The sequence below is a fragment of the Vulpes vulpes genome, chromosome 2 (assembly GCF_048418805.1).
Source record: "Vulpes vulpes isolate BD-2025 chromosome 2, VulVul3, whole genome shotgun sequence".
Lineage (NCBI taxonomy): Eukaryota > Metazoa > Chordata > Mammalia > Carnivora > Canidae > Vulpes > Vulpes vulpes.
Genome location: NC_132781.1, coordinates 142,837,530 through 142,855,239, shown reverse-complemented (window position 1 = coordinate 142,855,239; position 17,710 = coordinate 142,837,530). Strand labels below are relative to the sequence as shown.

The window sequence follows — 17,710 nt, the reverse complement described above, 5'->3', positions numbered from 1 at the left end:
GGGTAATAATAGATAAAGGTGGATGGCAGGCACAGTGCAGTTTTCTTTAAATTAGGGAGAAGGGAATATTTACATTTTTCTGCACATGTGACTGATACTGGGCTAGATATTTTACACTTGATTTATATTCAGGTCATCCTGATTCTAATACCACATGGACCTTTTATTCTATCCTGTAACCTTCTGCAAACAAAAGGATAAGTTAGACACTAAGGAAATTGGGTAATACAGAAGAGATAACTCCCTTCTTAGAAGACACTTCTATGGAGCCCATAAACATTAGTTTATATAACAAACACTTGGATATCACTTACTAGGTGCCAAGAACAGTACTAATGCTTTATAAAATATTAACTTGTGTAATATTAACTCTATGAAGTAGCTTTTATTATTATCAAAGATATCTCTTTGAATCACAGAGATCAAGTACCTCACTGAAGGTTGTGCTTCCACAGAGTGATAGAATCAATTTGAACCCAAGCATATGGCTTCAAAGCCCAGGTGTTTTGCTACCACTCTAGGTAATTTTCATAATTAAAAAAAAAGACCAGAGCTTAGCTAAAGCCTCAGAAGATCTTGTTTTTCTCTATGAAGGGAGAGTTCAGGTTGTGTTCAAAATGGAGTAGACACATTCCATCTGTGTTACCCATTCAAGGGAACTAAAAACCCTGGACAAAATGCATGGAACAGCTAGCTAGGGATTCTGAAAAGCAAATAGCAGCAGTTTAGGAGAAAAAAAAACCCTCCAAACCTCTAAGTAATACTACACTAGTGGTAAGCTCCTAGGTTTTCCTCTTCCAGTAATTTCTCACCTAAATTCACAGGCATCTTGAAACCTAGAACTGTGTATGGAAAACAAAGAGCTTCAAGAAAGCTCAACTTCTGGTGGCACTTGGGTGGCACAGTTGATTAAGTGTCTCACTCTTGGTTTCAGCTCAGGCGACGATCTCAGGGTCTTGAGATCAAGCCCTGCATAGAGCCCCACAAAGAACCCCACACTGGGCTCTGTTCTCAGAAGAGTCTGCTGGAGACTTCCTTTCCCACCTCCTCTGCCCCTCCTTCAAGGCTCACACATGTACACACTCTTTCTCTCTCTCTTTCAAATAAATAAATAAATCTTAAAAAGAAAAAAAAAGAAAGAAAGAAAGCTCAACTTATGGTTTAAGAAAAGAAGGGGCCCTCGGGATAAAGGAGAGTTGGAAAACATCCCATTTTCCCCATTTTTCTCTCACCCAAACCCCCACACAATCACACTGTGGTAGTGGTAATGATGGCAGCAGACAGTGAGCAGGTGCTCAGATTCAGAGGGAGGAATCTTTCTTTTGGACCATAGAGACTGATGCCAAGGACATAGGATAATGCCTATCACTTTTTCTCTATGTGTCCTCTTGCCACTTAGCCCCAAAAGCAGAAATGTTGAGTGAAAGACATGGCAGAGAGGAGGATTTAAGTCACAGCTTTCTAAATCAAAAGACCAAGAAAGGAATTATTGTGAGCCAGTGAGTGTCTGGGAGGTCACAGAATAAAGAGTTTATGAAAGTGATGTTAAAATATTTTGTATGAACTCCTTCACTCACCCTGAGCTATGCATACATGGATTCTAATGTCAAACAATATGCTAAGAACTTTAAGAACTCAACTGTATAATGAGCCACTGCCTCATCCCCAAACTGGCACCTGAATGACGCTCACATGGGATAGACCAAAATCACACTCCAAAGACATTGAAACTTGACTGACACAGAGACAATAGCTCAGGGGAGGCAAGTAGGAATTTGCAACCTGAACAAAATCTGGTTGACTGCCTGATAAATAAATAACCTTCTCCACATGATTTAGCAAAAGCAAGAGTACTCTAACATAATATTCAAAAAGTCCAAGATACAATTCAAAATTAACCTACATACAAATAACCAGAAAAATCTGAACATCTGAAAATAGAAAAGACAATTAACAAATATTAATCTAAAGATGATACAGATGCTGGAATTAGTAGATATAGGTATTAAATCAAGTATGTAATCATGCTCCAAATAGTAAGAGTGAATAGTCTTTAAAAAATGAAAAGATAGAAAGTTTCAGCAGGTAAATAGAAGGTATAATAGATTTTTAAAGAACCAAATATAAATATTATACCTAAAAAACACACTAACTGAAATAAAACATTTTCTTGATGGGCTGGATAGAGGAATGGAGATCAGAGAAGAAAGAGTTAGTGAACTTAAAGATAGATCAAAGAAATATTGAATCTAAATAATAGAAAGGAAAAAAATTTGAGGAAAAAAGAATGACAGAGCTACAGAGACTTGTGGGACAATATCAAGTGGTCTAACATTCATGTCATTAGAATTCCACAAGATGATAAAGAATGTAGTGCAAAATAAAAATAAAATAAAATAAATAAATTACAGTTGAAAACTGTAAATTTGGTGAGAAACATAAATGAACAGATTTAAGGAGCTCAACAAACCAAGAAAGAAAGAAAGAGAGCAGAAGGAAGGAAGGAAGGAAGGATACTTGGATACATTGTAATCAAAATGCTGGAGGTTAATGACAATGAAAACAGCCAGAAAAAAAAAAAAAAAAAAAAAAGACAAGGGATTGCATATAAAGGCATAATTATTTAAATAAATACAGTTTCTCATCTGACACCATCGAAGCCAGAAAACAATGGAACAACATATTTAAATTGCTGAAAGAAAAAATTTGTCAGCCTCAAAGTTTTATATCCATTGTATTTTTTAGAAATAAAGATGAAAGAATGAAATCTTGAGGTGAAAGATCAAAAAAAAAAAAAATGTCTTCAGAAGATCTCTTAAAGAACTAAAGGAAGTTCTTCAGAATAAAAGGAATTGATCCCAGAGGGACATATGGAACACCAGGAGTAAAAGAAGAGCAACAAAAGTGGTAAATATCTGGGTAAATGGAATAGATTATGTTTTTCCTTTTAAACTTTTGAAAATAGACATGACAGTTGAAAGCAAAAATTGTAACATAGGAGAAATACAGCTTAAATGGAGGGAGGTCTTAAATGAAAGAAGATAGTGTTTTATATAGTAGTAAGGTTTATACATTCCACTTAAAGTAGGAAAATATGAATCCTGAGTAGTCTATAAGAAGTAAAGTATATATATTTTAATTCCTGAAGGAACCATTACAAACTATACAAAGATATGGTTCTAAGCTCAATAAATTAAACTAAAATGGAATACTAAGAATATTTAAATAATCTAAAGAAGACAGGAATGGGAAAATAGAGAAATAAAAATAGAAGAAACAAACATAAACAAATAATACCATGATAGAACTAAATCCAAACATATTAATAATTACATTAAATGTAAGTGGTCTAAATGCACAAATTAAAAACCATAGATTGCCAGAATGGATAAAAGAAAAGCAAGGCCCAACTATATGTTGTCCATAAGCAACTTACTTTAAATATAATAGGTTATAAGTAAAATGATGGAAAAAGAAATGACATGCAAAAACTAATCAAAATAAGTCTGGAGGGTCTAATTAATGTAAGGCAGAGAAGACTTTATGGCAATAAAGATTACCAAGGATAAAAAGGGACATTATAAAAGAAAAAGCATCAAGTCACCAAGAAGACACAGCAATCTTAAATGTGGATGTATTTAACAATAAGGACTCAAAGTATATAAATGTGGATGTATTTAATAATAAGACTCAAAGTATATGAAGCAAAAACTTACACAGTTGAAAGGAGAAACGGCCAAACCCACAACTATAGTTGGAAATTTCCACATTCCTCTATTGGTAATCAATAAAACAAGTAGGCAGAAAAACCAACCAGTATATAGAAGAACCAAACAACACTGTTAGCAAATTGGAACAAATCAATATTTATAGAATGTTACACCAAACAGCAGAATACACATTCTTGTCAAGCATCTACGGAATCATCACTAACATAAGATTATATTTAGGTCATAAAACAGACCTTAACAGATTTCAAAAACTTGAAATCATATAAAATATATTCTCTGATCATAATGGAATTAAATTAGAAATAAATAATGGAACAATAACTGGAAATCTCCCAACACATGAAAGTTACACAATACACTTCTATTTTCTTTTTGTATTTTTTTTATTGGAGCTCGAATTGCCCACAATACACTTCTAAATAACATATGGGTAAATAACAAGAGGAATTGGAAAGTATTTTAAAAAACGAAAATGCAACATACCAAAATCTGTGGGAAACAGCTAATGCAAGATTTAGAGTACTGCTAATGGTTCATTGTTTGCATTAGGAAATAAGAAAACTCTCAAGTCAACAGTCCATTCTTCCACCCTATGGAATTTTAAAATGAAGAGCAAAATAAACCCAAAGCAAGCAGAAGAAAGGAAATAAACAGCAGAAATCAGTAAAATTAAAATGATAAACCAATAAAAAAATCAATAAAAACTAAAGTTTATTATTTGAAAAGGCCTATTAATTTGATTGGCACAAGACTGACAAAAGAGAGAAAGAAAGAGAGAGAAAAGAAATAAATTTTCAATATCAGGAATGAAATATGGACTATCATTACAGAACCACAGACATTAAAAAAGAAAGGAAGGGATACTTCCAGATTCATTTACGAGACTAGCATTACCATACCAAAGCCAGACAGACAGTAAAAGAAAACCACAAACCAATATACCTCATGAGCATAGGAAAAATCCTTAACCAAATATTAGCAAATCAAATCTAGCATTACATAAAAAGAATAATGCACCATGACAAATGGGGTTAATCCCAGGAATGTAAAGCTAGTTTAACATACGAAAATAATTTAATGAAATCCACCATGCTAACAGACTAAAAACAAAAAAAAACCCCACACAAACATATAAAATTATGCAGAAAAGTCAAAAGATTAATATTCATTTCAAATAAAAGCTCCTATCAAACTTGGATGATAGAATCATCCATGATATGATAAAGGGTGTCCAAAAAGACACATTGCTGACAACATATTGGACAAAGACTGAATGCTTCTTTTCCTAAAATCACGGACAGACAAGGATGTCAAATCTCACCACTCTTATTCAATATTATACTGAACGTCCTACTCAGTACAATAAGGCAAGCAAAATTAAAAGGCATACAGATTGGAAAAAAGAAATTAAACTGGTCCTATTTACAGGCGACATATCTGTCTATTTAAACAACAATAACAATAACAACTAAATAATAACATGATTTAAAATAGCTCCAAAATATGAGATGTCAAGTATACACCCGTATGTGCAAACCCTATGTGCTGAGAACTGCAAAATACTTGTGAAATAAAAGAAACTGAGTAAAAGCAGAGACAGGCCATATGAATGGATTGGAACCCTCAGTGTAGTTGAGATGTGTATTGTCACCAAACAGATCTATAGATTTGATGCTATTCCAATCAAACACCTGTTGGGATTTGGGGGTAGTATAGATATAGGTATTTATATGTGATGTATACATATAGATTATAAAATCTGTATGAAAAGGTAAAGGAAATGCAATAGCCAAAAATATTTTTGAAAAATAATTTAGATGAGAGGAGTTACACGATCCAATTTTAAGACTGCTATAAAGCTATAATAATCAATACTGTGTGGTACCAGTAAAAGGAAAGGCACAGTAAATGGCAATACAACACTTAAAAAGACACCCACACAAATATGGCCAGTCAACTTTAAACAGAGTTGGAAAGGCAACTCAATGGAGGAAGGATAGGCTCTTCAACAAATGGTGTTGGAATAATTGGACATTCAGGTACCAAAAATTGATGTTAACCTAAACCCCACATCTTATACAAAAATTAAGTAAAGGTGGCTGAAGTTTGGTAAGAGAGCATTTTGCTTCCCAAGTCCAATACCCTTGCATGATAAAAATTCTCAGAAAACTAGAGCTAGAAGGGAACTCCCTTAACAGACAAATGGCATTTTATGACAAAACCCACAGCTGATAGCACACTGTTGTAAAAGATGTTGTAAAAGACAAAGAACTTCCCTTCTAGGATAAGGAACAAGGCAAGGATGGCTTTTCTTACCACTTACTTCTATTTGACATGGTGCTGGAGGTTGTAGCCAGAACAATTAGGCAAAAAAAGAGAAAGAAATAGCATCCAGATTGGAAAGGAAGATGTAAAAGATTCTATTTACAGATGGCATAATCTTTTATATAAAAAACCGACACACAAAAATCTTAGCACTAATACATGAGTTCAGCAAATTACAAGATGTCAGTTCAATATTTTTTTTAAAAAACCAAGTGTATTTCCATACACCAGCGATGAACAATATGAAAATAGAATCAAGAAGACAATTTCATTTACAATAGCATCAAAAAGAATGAAGTGCTTACAAATTAACAAAAAAATACAAAACTCTTTCACTGAAAGCTATAAAATATCGTTGAAAGGAATTAAAGAAAATGTAAGTGGAAAGACATTTTGTGATCATAGATTGGAAGATGTAATTTTTTTAAGATGTCAACACTCTCAAATTGATCTACAGATTCAGTGCAAGATCTCGGATCACTTCTTAGCAGAAATTGGCAAACTGATCTTAAAATTCATATGAAAATGCAAGGGATTTAGAAGAGGCCAGTTGGGGATCCCTGGGGGGCTCAGAAGTTGAGCACCTGCCTTCGGCTCAGGGCGTGATCCTGGAGTCCCAGGATTGAGTCCCACATTGAGCTCCCCGCAGGGAGCCTGCTTCTCCCTCTGCCTGTGTCTCTGCCTCTCTCTGTGTGTCTCTCACAAATGAATAAAAAAATTAAAAAATAAAATCTTAAAAAAAAAAGGAGGCCAGTTGGAGGACTCATATTTCCTGATTTCAAAACTTAACTATAAAGTGACACTAATCATGCCTGTATGGTACTAGCTTAAGGATAGGCATACAGATCAGTAGAATAGACTTGAGAGTACAACATTGAACTCATAAATCTCAAAACTTACATTTATATGTTTCCATTCATATGACATTCTGAAAAAAGTAGAAGTATAGGGATGGAAAACGATCAGTGGTTGCCAAGGTTGGAGGGAGGATTTAACTGCAAAAGATCATTGTAAAGGGACTTCTGGGAGGTGAAAGAATTCTGATTGTGGTGGTGGTTCCATGATTTTATGAATGTGTTAAAAAAAACTCACCAAACTACACACACACACACACACACACACACTTGTTTACACTTGTTTCCTTTTTTTTTTTTTTTTTTTTTTTTTTTTTTGAGAAAGAGAGAGAGATGAGCAGTGGAGGGGAGAGAGAGAGAGAGAGAATCTTAAGCAGGCTGCCCATCCAGCATGGAGCGCACCATGGAGGGGATCTCACGACTCTGAGATTGTGACCTTGCTGAAATCAAGAGCTGGACACTTAGCCAGCTGAGCCACCCAGGCTCCCCTCCCACACACGCCAACTTTTAAAAGCACACAAAAAAGGGAATAAAATAAATGGTACAGGATCAATAATCCAAGACTTCAGAAGATGCCAACGTGTTATCACCCCTGTTTAAGATTTGTGATCTAGCTAAAAGGACAGAATTGGCAAATTCTGGAGAGCTATCACTAAAAATAATACTAATTCCTGTCATTTATCAAGTATTTACCCTGTGCCAGGCCCTTTCCTGATGCCATCCACCCACTAATCTTCCCAGAGCTTATTAAGAGATAGATAGAGCAATGGTGTCCCAGCCAAAGCTGACTGGCTACAAGGGCCAGGCTACCTGGCACAGAGAAGTCAGAAGAATGGTCGCACCGTTTCCTTCTCTTTGGGGACTCTGTCAGAAATCAGAGTTCCAGGAACACAGCGGCATGCCATTTGTCACAACTGGTTTGTTGTTTATGGAGATGTAAGGGTGTGTTTTTCATGCATATTCCCCACCATGACAACAAAACCATCTCAGCAAGAACTTAAGTGATGGTTCATACGTGCTCATCATTCCTTGCAGCCGTGTGGTACCTGACACCAAATGGCGCCTGATCTAAATAAAAATCGTTGGCAATGTCTCCCCATAAGGAAATGAGAGGTAATTATCTAGTCTGAAAAATTAGATTGGGTCAATCAGAAAGGTAATTAAGGCACGACAAGGACTGCAGAAACTTCCTGATAAAGGAATAATAAATACTGTTGCTGTGCTAGAAGCTGGAGACTACTAATGTTACTAAACCTTGAGTACAAACTTTGACAGCATCTAGAGTTAGTGCTAAATTTCAGCATCATTAAAAAGCAAGGATTTTCTAGGAAACAGTGTACTCAGGACTGAACAAGAAGATCTAGGCCTCCCTAAAATGCTGATATTCAGGTTTCTTGTCTTTGCCTAGAGACTCCCACCAATGCCGGGGTATTTAGTTTTGGTTTGTTTGTTTTTACACCAAGTGAAGAAACAACATTCTTAGTTGGGACTCAAAGTGTTCCCCATCCTGACTTCTGTGGCCCATATAGCCGGAAGCTCGGCCACCATCTCCCCCAATTTTATTTCTTACAGTCTCAGCCACCCTGGGGGATGTTGACTTTTCCACTTCTACATTTTTTTTTTAAGATTTTATTTATTTATTCATGAGAGATACACAGAGAGAGAGAGAGGCAGAGACACAGGCAGAGGGAGAAGCAGGCTCCATGCAGGGAGCCCAATGCGGGACTTGGTCCCGGGTCTCCAGGATCACCCCTGGGCTGGAGGCAGTGCTAAACCACTGAGCCACCCAGGCTGCCCCCGTCCACTTCTGAGGAAGAACACGTTTTGGCTCCCCCTTGCTCTGATGACCATGCTCAGACCAGCCCAGAGTGGCCAGCGAGGCAGACACAACAGTGAAATGCGGCAGGAGTGGGGCAGAAAAGACAAAGCACTGTTTTTCATCAACCCCAAAGCTTTCTCTCTCCTGTGAATAATCTCATGAAAGCTAACATGTACCAAATATTTGTATGTGCTAAGCACTTTATGCCACTTTCATTCAATGCTCAATGAAGTAAACACTATTATGCTCATTTGTAATTGAGAAAATTGAGGAATACAGAGGTTATGTAACTTGCCCAAGATCACAGAGTTAACAGGTGGTAGACCATTGCCTGGGCTGTGACCACAGTGCATTACTGCTAACTTTTGAAATATGAACTATCTGATCAACTCTTTTGGTAATAACAAGTCTCCAAGGGTATTTATCATCTCACATTTATTCCCACCTCCCCAGCTAGACTGAGGATGGAAGCAAGGTCTTCTTACTATCTATCCCACATCTTAGCCTTGGACATGCCCTGCAATCAAGGCCCAAGAGTGCCAGGGCCCCAGGTGACATGCGATCACAGTGCCTGCCAAGGAAGGAACAGATGGGTCTGCTAAATGGTGAAATCAAGTCCCTGCCACTATAATGGCAATAAGCATTCCACATAAAATAATTACTTCCAGTTTGCTTGGCAGGTTGGACAAAGTCCGAGGGAAGGTTAATTTATCTTTCACAGCTTTGAGCCTTCAAGCTGTGGTTTCCCAAGTGAAAGGGGCCTCTCCTCAATGATTCTTTGCAAGATCCGCTTAGTCATAACAGAATTACCTCCTCATCACTGAGTGGCAAAGTCTATTTGGAGTCCACTTGTCAGCGAGGGACTGGAATGGAGGGAATTACTTAAGTCACATGGAGATTTAAATCCATAGCACAGGTCTCTGGTACAGTAATAGTAGGTAGGATATGGAAATGGCTTTCAGGTCAAGATGCCAGCTACCTGTACCATGTAAAATTCGTGCAATGATTTCCTCATCTAAGAAATGGGTACAATCATACGTGGCCCATCTATTTAAGGAATATAAAGAATATTAAATGGGATTAAGTTTACTAAGTAAAATTTGGCATGGTCAAAGATGCTTAAAACTTCCAGGAAGAGAATTCAGGCATGGGTGGAGCCTTTTAAACTGAGCTGAAACGGCAGAGCTTCCTGCCTTTCCTACTGGTTAATGTTTCTAGACTTCTTCCTCACCTCTGTTTTCTGAGGCTCTACCTTCGTCCCTCTAGGCCCATCTGTTAAAGTCCTTGCACTAAGGGAAGCAAATTAGCCAACTTTTTTGTGTGTTTTCAATCACCAAAGACCTATTCCCACTGAATGGCACAGGTCTAATTTTGTCAATAATTTGATATCAGCGTTATGAATATCTGACTCAATTCAATCCAACCTCTTTTTCAGAGAAATGTAGTTAGCTAAAGTAATCCCTGGTGTCCAAAGCAAAGTTAGGTTAAGGATTTCATCCAAAAAATGGCTAGAATGGTGCCATGAAGAGAGACACTCATTCCTAAACCAGTCTTGCCTACTTGGCCTGGGTCAGAACTATTCCCTAGTAGAAGCAAAGATAATTTTACACTCTGGGAAGTGAAAGCAGAATGGTAAATATTTTAAGATTTGTCAGCAGTGGAAGACATTCAATATTCTTTCTAAAAGGATATACAAAGACTCATAATCACAGAGTAAGAGAAGCAAAAAAAATTCAGTTGATGTGGAAAATGGCTTCAATTATCCATTGCATTTGAGGTGACGTGTTCATTTGGTCTCCCTAGTAGCCAGGTACCCTTCTACTGTTAACAAAATTTTTGTGTGTAACTCCCTTTCCCTCTCTCTACGTCCATATAATTTGATGGTTTTAGAACTCATGGTTGACAGTTATTTTATCTTAATACTTGAAAAATGTTACCCCACTTCTTTTTGGCCTCTATGGTTTCAAGTGAGAAATCCACTATCATCTGAATTAATGTTTGTCTGTAAGTAATGCCTAGTTTCTTTGTGGCTTCTTTCAAGAAAGAAAATGTCTTCTTTATGTTGTGTTTTCAGGAGTTAAATTATGATATGTCTTTGTATGGCCTTGTTTGTATTTATCCTGTGTTAGGTTAGCCTAGTTTCCTTGAATAGGTAGGTTTATGACTTTGGCCAAATTTATAAAGTTTTCAGACATTTTTCTTCAAGCATGTCAATACTTTCTTTTTACTCTCCTTCTGGGATGCCAATAACACAGATGTCAGCTCTTTTGTTATTTTCCCACAGGTTTCTGGGACTTTGTTCACTTTTTTTATAGCCTATTTTCTCCCTGTTTATTTCAAAGCTATAGTGGTCAAGACAGTATGGTCTTGGCACAAAAACAGACACATAGATCAATAGCACAGAATAGAAAACCCAGAAATGGACCCACAACTCTATGGTCAACTAATCTTAGACAATGCAGGAAAGAATATCCAATGGGAAAACGTCTCTTCAACAAATGATGTTTGGAAAACCGAACAGCAATATGCAAAAGAATGACTCTGGACCACTTTCTTAACACCATATACAAAAATTCAAAATGGTTGAAAGACCTAACTGTGAGACACGAAAACATCAAAAGAAGAGGCAGTAACCTCTTTGACATCAGCCTTAGCAGCTTCTTACTAAATGTCACCTGAGGCAAGGGAAACAAAAGCAAAAATGAACTACTGGGACCTCATCAAGATAAAAAGCTTCTGCATAGTGAAGGAAACAACAAAACTAAGAGGCAACCTTCAGAATGAGAGAAGGTATTTGCAAGTGACATACCTGATAAAAGGTTGGTATTCAAAATACATAAAGAGCTTTTAAAACTCAATACCCAAAACCCAAAAAATTCAGTTAAAAAATGGGTAGAAGACATGAAGAGACATATTTTTCTCTCGTTTAACAGAATAGCGTAAACTTAATTGGTCGATCTTCAAGTTTACTGATTTGATCCTTTGTCATCTCTACCACTGAGCTCATCCAGTGAAATTTTTTATTTCAGTTACTTTATTTTTAAGTGCTGTAATTTCCACTTTGTTCTTTTTGTAACGTCTTTTCTTTTTGCTGAGCTTTTGGGCTTTTGCATTTGTTTCAAAAGAATTTGTAATTGCTTACGATGAAGCATTTTTAAGATGGCTGCTTTAAAATCCTTGTCAGATTACTCTACTTAATCTTGATGTTAGTGTCTCTGATTCTTTTCTCATACAATTTGTGATCTTCCTGTTTCTTAGTATGAGGAGTGATTTTTTTAATTGTAACCTGGACATTTTAGATATATTATGAGGCTCTGGATTTGTTTGAATCTTCCCTATTTAAGCAAGAAATCCTCCTTTTTGGAAGTAGTGTGAGGACTGAGTGTGTTTGCTTAGCTTCCTGCTGGGCTTCACTGACAACACCTCCAAAAAGTGGAACAATGATTTACATCACATCACCTTGTTGCACATAGATGGGGTAAAAGTTCAGCTCCATCCGTAGCCCATTGACATATTTCCTGCAAAAGTGAGGCACCAATTCAAATCAACTCATTATCTTAAAGCAGTGGTGTAAGCTCAGCTCCCTACTGATGTGGTGGGGGTGAGGGCTACAAGGTGGGGGGCTGACATATCATTTTGTTGCTGCAGAGTAGGGGTGGAAGTTCATCTCCCTCCTGGTCCCTACTCATAAAGAGTGGGGAGTCAAGGGTCAATTATCTCTACCTCCTGTTATCTTATTCTACCTGTTAATGCCAGCTGGGGGTAGCAACCAAAAGAGAGGTGCAGAAAGTAGAGTGCTGAGTAGCACTGCTTTATACTGCTTCTTTCGATCTCTTTGCTGTGTGTTGGAGGGGGAAATTCAGCTCTCCACTAAACTCCACTGACCTCCAGGATCAGGGAAAGTGAAGTGCAGACTAGCTCCAATTTACACTGCCTGTTCATGCTCCATGAGGCTAGATGGGGGTAGAGACTCACCTCACCATTGGAGTTTGCCAAACAGTGTAATTTGCGCCCCTCTCCCCAGTGGTTTGTTCGAGACAAGATTGAAATCAATGCAAGGTAACTCAGTATTAGGGTTTCATGGAGACAATTGGGAAATATAGGGTTCTTAAGAGAACCTCCCTCTCTGTGCTGGACTTGAAGTTGGTGGGAGTATGTCTGGAAACTATGGAACTACTACCTAAGGATTAAAGAGAGTTTAGACTCTTTTAGCTCCTGTATGCAGTAAACACAGTAGTTAGGTACATATACCTGATTTCAAAGTGTAGCTCAATCATAAGACTTTGATCACAATATATTACCAAGTAAAATGGAAATAATAAAAGCATATCCCTGATAGGGGTTATTTCAAACATTTAATGAAGTAACACATGTAAAGCAGTTCAACCAATGTTTGACATGTTGTGAGTTCTCACTACATGGAAACAATGTTGAATAATTGATAATGGTTGTTAATGGCAAGTCAGTGTCTTCTACTTTCCTTTTATCCTTCACAGGGCTGAGCTCATGGTGAGTGCTTAATAAATAAAACTGGCACCAACCAATGTATTAGGAACAAGCAGATTAAAACCTGCTAACTCAATTTTCTATCCCATCACAATACTTGTTTTAATGTAAAGATTAGAGCTGGCTGACCAATTGCATCCTCGCCCTCTGCTGTCACACAACATAACATGACTGCCTCTTCCACATCTGTCTCTCCAGGGATTCTGTATCAAAAGCAATTTCCCATGAGACTGACATCCTTATAGCTGCACAGAACAAAAAATCCTTATCCACAATAATGTAAAGAATCTTCCCTCTCTCCTCTAGTCTATCAGTTTCCTATTGCCACTTTTTAGAAAATCACCCCAGTAACACCTAGATTCAAGGAATAAAAATTGTGAGGAAAAGAATGTGGAGAACTGATGGTATTGATGTTAATATTGAGTTTATGGAGTTGTCATAGATTTTTCAAGAGAGTTAGATGGTGAAAAACACAGATAGATTAATGGCACTCGGCCCTCACATGGACAATAAGAACCATCTTGCCAGGTTAACAGAACCTCAAGTCTGGAGGGTCTAAACCACACTCAAAGAGCTTTTTCCTATTCTAAACTCTAATTGTCAACGTCACTGAAAAACATGGCGTGGCTTTGACCTCCATCTCATTCACCACAACCTAATTGGATCCTTTCATTCCATTCTGATTAATTTCTACATGTATCATTGATCTTGAGATATCATGGAATTTCTTTTTCTCCTACGCTAATGTCCCATTAATTTATTTTGTGACAGCTTGTTCAGTACCAATCCTACTCCCCTCTATCATATCATGAGATTATATTTATAATCCCAAGAGTACTATTCTCAACGGGAGGCAGTTTTGCCCCTCCCCGGGGGACATTTGGCAATGACTGGAAATGTTTTTTGACTATCACAACCTGAAGAAGTGTGAGGAGGTATGGGCCAGTGCTATTGTATTGGCATGTGGTGGATAAAGGCCAGGGATGTATAGGATGTTCCCTGTCCCCCAACAAAGCACCTGGCCTAAAATGTCAATAATGTCAAAGTTAGGAACCCTGATCCAGAGGCTGGAAAACAAGATCATATTTCCAAGGTATCTTTGCAGCTAGACTTCCACATGTGCTCAGCTGGAAAGCAGAAGTGAGAGCTATGTGACCACAGTTTTTAAATCCTCCTGTAAACTCACTGGCAGAGGTGTTTCATTCTTCTGCCACTGTGGGGCTCTGGGTCTAGGCTCTGGTCCTTAGATTCTGAATGGCAAGCGTGAGCAGCAACCAGGTTTCCACTGGAAATATTCCATGTGTGACTGGGTTTTTCTCTTGGCTTATTTGCTCCTACTTGCATAGCATTCAATTTTGTTTCTCTGGTCCTCCTAGACATTCTTATAAGTGACTTCATGGCCTATAATAAATCCTTTTCTGCTTAAACTAGTTAGAGTGCATTATTTGGTCTGCAGTTAAGGATCTTAAGTAATACAGTAAGTGATTATAGGCAATCAATCTTCAAGAAGATGGGAATGTGAGATTGATTATAGTTAGAAATCAATGCAGATTTAGTTAGCATTAGAAGGTGGAACTCTTGTAGGCTTTGGAGGACTAAGTGGCTGCTCCTGTATGGGAAGTGGATTGGTATGGGAGATTAAAGATGGTCACAAATGTTTTGTCACTCATCCATGTGTTCCCTCCCTTTCCCTTGAACATAGGCCTTCCTTGTTATTTCATTCAATGAATAGAAATATAACAAAAATAATCCTGTGAACTTCAGAGGCTGGATCTTAGATCTACAGTGTCTGCCTCTATCTCTTAAAACACTCCTTTTTGGGATTCAATCACCATGCTATGGGGAATCCAAAGCAACCATGAAGACAGGCTATAGGGAATAGAACCAAGATATACGTAGCCGATAATTCCAGCTGAATCTCCAACCAACATCCAGCATCAACTACCAGACATATTGGTCATATTTTGAATGTCCCAGGCCCTGTTAACTCTCTGATGCTTGTCACCTCATCAGTACCACTAAACACTGTCAATTCGCAGAACAGTGAGAGATAACCACCAGGTTGTTGTTTTAACTCACTAAGTGTCAAAGTGGTTTGTTACACAGCAATAGATAACCAAAATAATTGGCTACTTCCAACTGTACTGGCAAACTTAAAAAATAAAATGACAAGTTGAAAATTTAAATTCTCTATTCAAGACATAGAGAACTGCTGTAAAAGAAGGTAGCTACAAAAAATAAGATGCTGAGTCTCGTTCTGTTGGGCTGTTCAAAATTCAGCATAGGTTGAATAAACATCCTCACTGGATCTCTTCTGTACAAGTTAGAGCACTGACTTGGAAAGAATAGGAATAGAATAAAAATGGTGACATTTGAGAGGATTTGAATGATTCCGAGGCCACCTAACCTTCCATATTGCCAATGGGATCAGCCCTCTTCCTCTATCTGATGAAGCTGGCCCTGCCTACTAGAACAACCAATAAAGACATCATCTAAGGTAGTTATCATCACAGAAATATCATTATTCCCTCACCTCAATGTCTTACCTTTGAGAGGCTCCAGGCCTAAAACTACAGTCAGATCTCAACATGCCCTGGGGCATTAGTTATAGAGTAAAACCATAAAAGAAGGGGCACATGCAAAGGACACAAGATTTTGCTAAATTATGTCAGCAAAACTTGAGGGACATATGTGAGAAGATCATAGATTACAGAGAGAGTAATATAGTTCTGAATGAAGCTGAATTTAGTGATACAACTTAATTTACCAGAGATTCTATAATCAATGGACTCACAACTCTCTTTTCTACATTATTGCGGCACGTGGTACCATGAGCAGCAAAATCTCCCACAACACCCCTTACAATATGGTGTGAAAAGTCCTGCATGGAACCAGAGCAAGCACCCAAAGTTTTTGGAGAGAAGCTGCAGATTGGCTTGAAGAACTCTGACTTTCAGAAGGAGAAATGCTTCATGGGTACCATCAGGCTTAAGTCCACTACCCACCTCAAGTTCTCCATATGTGTTTTGGGGCACCAGCAGCTCTGTGATGAGGCCAAGGCTGTGGCTCTTTCCCGTATGGATGTTGAGGTACTGAAGAAACTCAACAAGAATAAAAAATTAGTCAAGAGGGAGGTCTGAGTGGCTCAGCGGTTGAGTGTATCCTTCCGCTCGGGGCGTGCTCAGAGTCCTAGGATTGAGTCCTGCATTGAGCTCCCCGTGAAGAGCCTGCTTCTCCCTCTGCCTGTGTCTCTGACTCTCTCTGTGTGTCTCTCATGAATAAATAGGTAAAATCTTAAAAAAAAAAAAAAAAAGTCAAGAAGCTGGCCAAAAAGAATGATGTCTTTTTGGCTTCAGAATCTCTGATCCAGCAAATCCTATGAATTCTGGGCCCAGGCCTGACTAAGGCTGACAAGTTCCCTTCCTTGCTGACCCACAATTAGAGCATGGTGGCCAAAGTGGATGAAGTGAAGTCCATGATCAAATTCCGGATGAAGAAGGTGCTGTGTCTGGCCTTGGCCATTGGCCACGTAAAGATGACAGATGATGAGCTCGTGTACAACATCCACTTAGCTATTAATTTCCTGGTGTCATTGCTCAAGAAAAATTGGCAGAATGTCCAGGCTTTATGCATCAAGAGCTCTATGGGCAACCCCAGCACCTGTACTAAGGCACGGTTTAAAAAACCCTACTGCTACCATTACCTGTCTGCCTGTGACTAGGGAGAGGGATGTGTTTTGTGAGCTGACATTGTGAGCACATAGCACTGTGCTAATGACTGCAATTTCTGGCACTTAATGATGGGTAGTCATTTTTTCCACACCACAAACCAAGATATGCATTCTATCTACCTCCAAAACCGTAAATCTTATTCAGATCTCTTGAGTACTTAAAACACCTGACAGTAGGTCCTTTAACCAGGACTGAATCTTCTGCCCCTGAGAGGAGCAGATATGGGCTAGCATTCCAGCCTGTACTGCTCCCACTGGTTATTAATAGGAAGAGGAGTAGGACCTTCACATGGAAGATATTGACTCAGCCCTTGGCAGTGTGCTTAACCTATGGCCTGAAGTTGCCTCCTGTTAAGCCATGGGTTCTGTCCATGGGCTTTTGTTGTTGTTGTTTTATCCCTCTAAATTGTGTCTTTGGGCTCTTGGTCTGTAAGGATCACAAGGAATGTTCCAAATGGAGATTGGGTTCCTAGATTATTCAGATGGGAGTGGTCCACAATCCTGAGAAATTGATCTAGCATTTGCTTCTCTGACCCCACACTGAATACTCCATGTTCAGAGTAGTAATTTACTATGTTAGATATTTAGGAAAACACTAAGAGACCTATACAATATTGTAATTCATCTACTCTGTTTCCTAGGGAAGCTTAGAAAATGGGTAGAATCAGGCTGTGGAAAATTATAGGCCCTTTGTCACTCAGGTAGCCTCTGCCCCCTCCCTGACCCGAATCACTTCCCTGTTGGA

At 38.2% G+C, this 17,710-nt stretch overlaps 1 pseudogene; it reads left to right on the top strand.

Annotated features, from left to right (window-relative positions):
• The first annotated feature begins 16,065 nt into the window (after positions 1–16,065).
• LOC112929567 (large ribosomal subunit protein uL1 pseudogene) lies at positions 16,066–16,956 on the top strand (annotated as a pseudogene).
• The last annotated feature ends 754 nt before the right edge of the window (positions 16,957–17,710 follow it).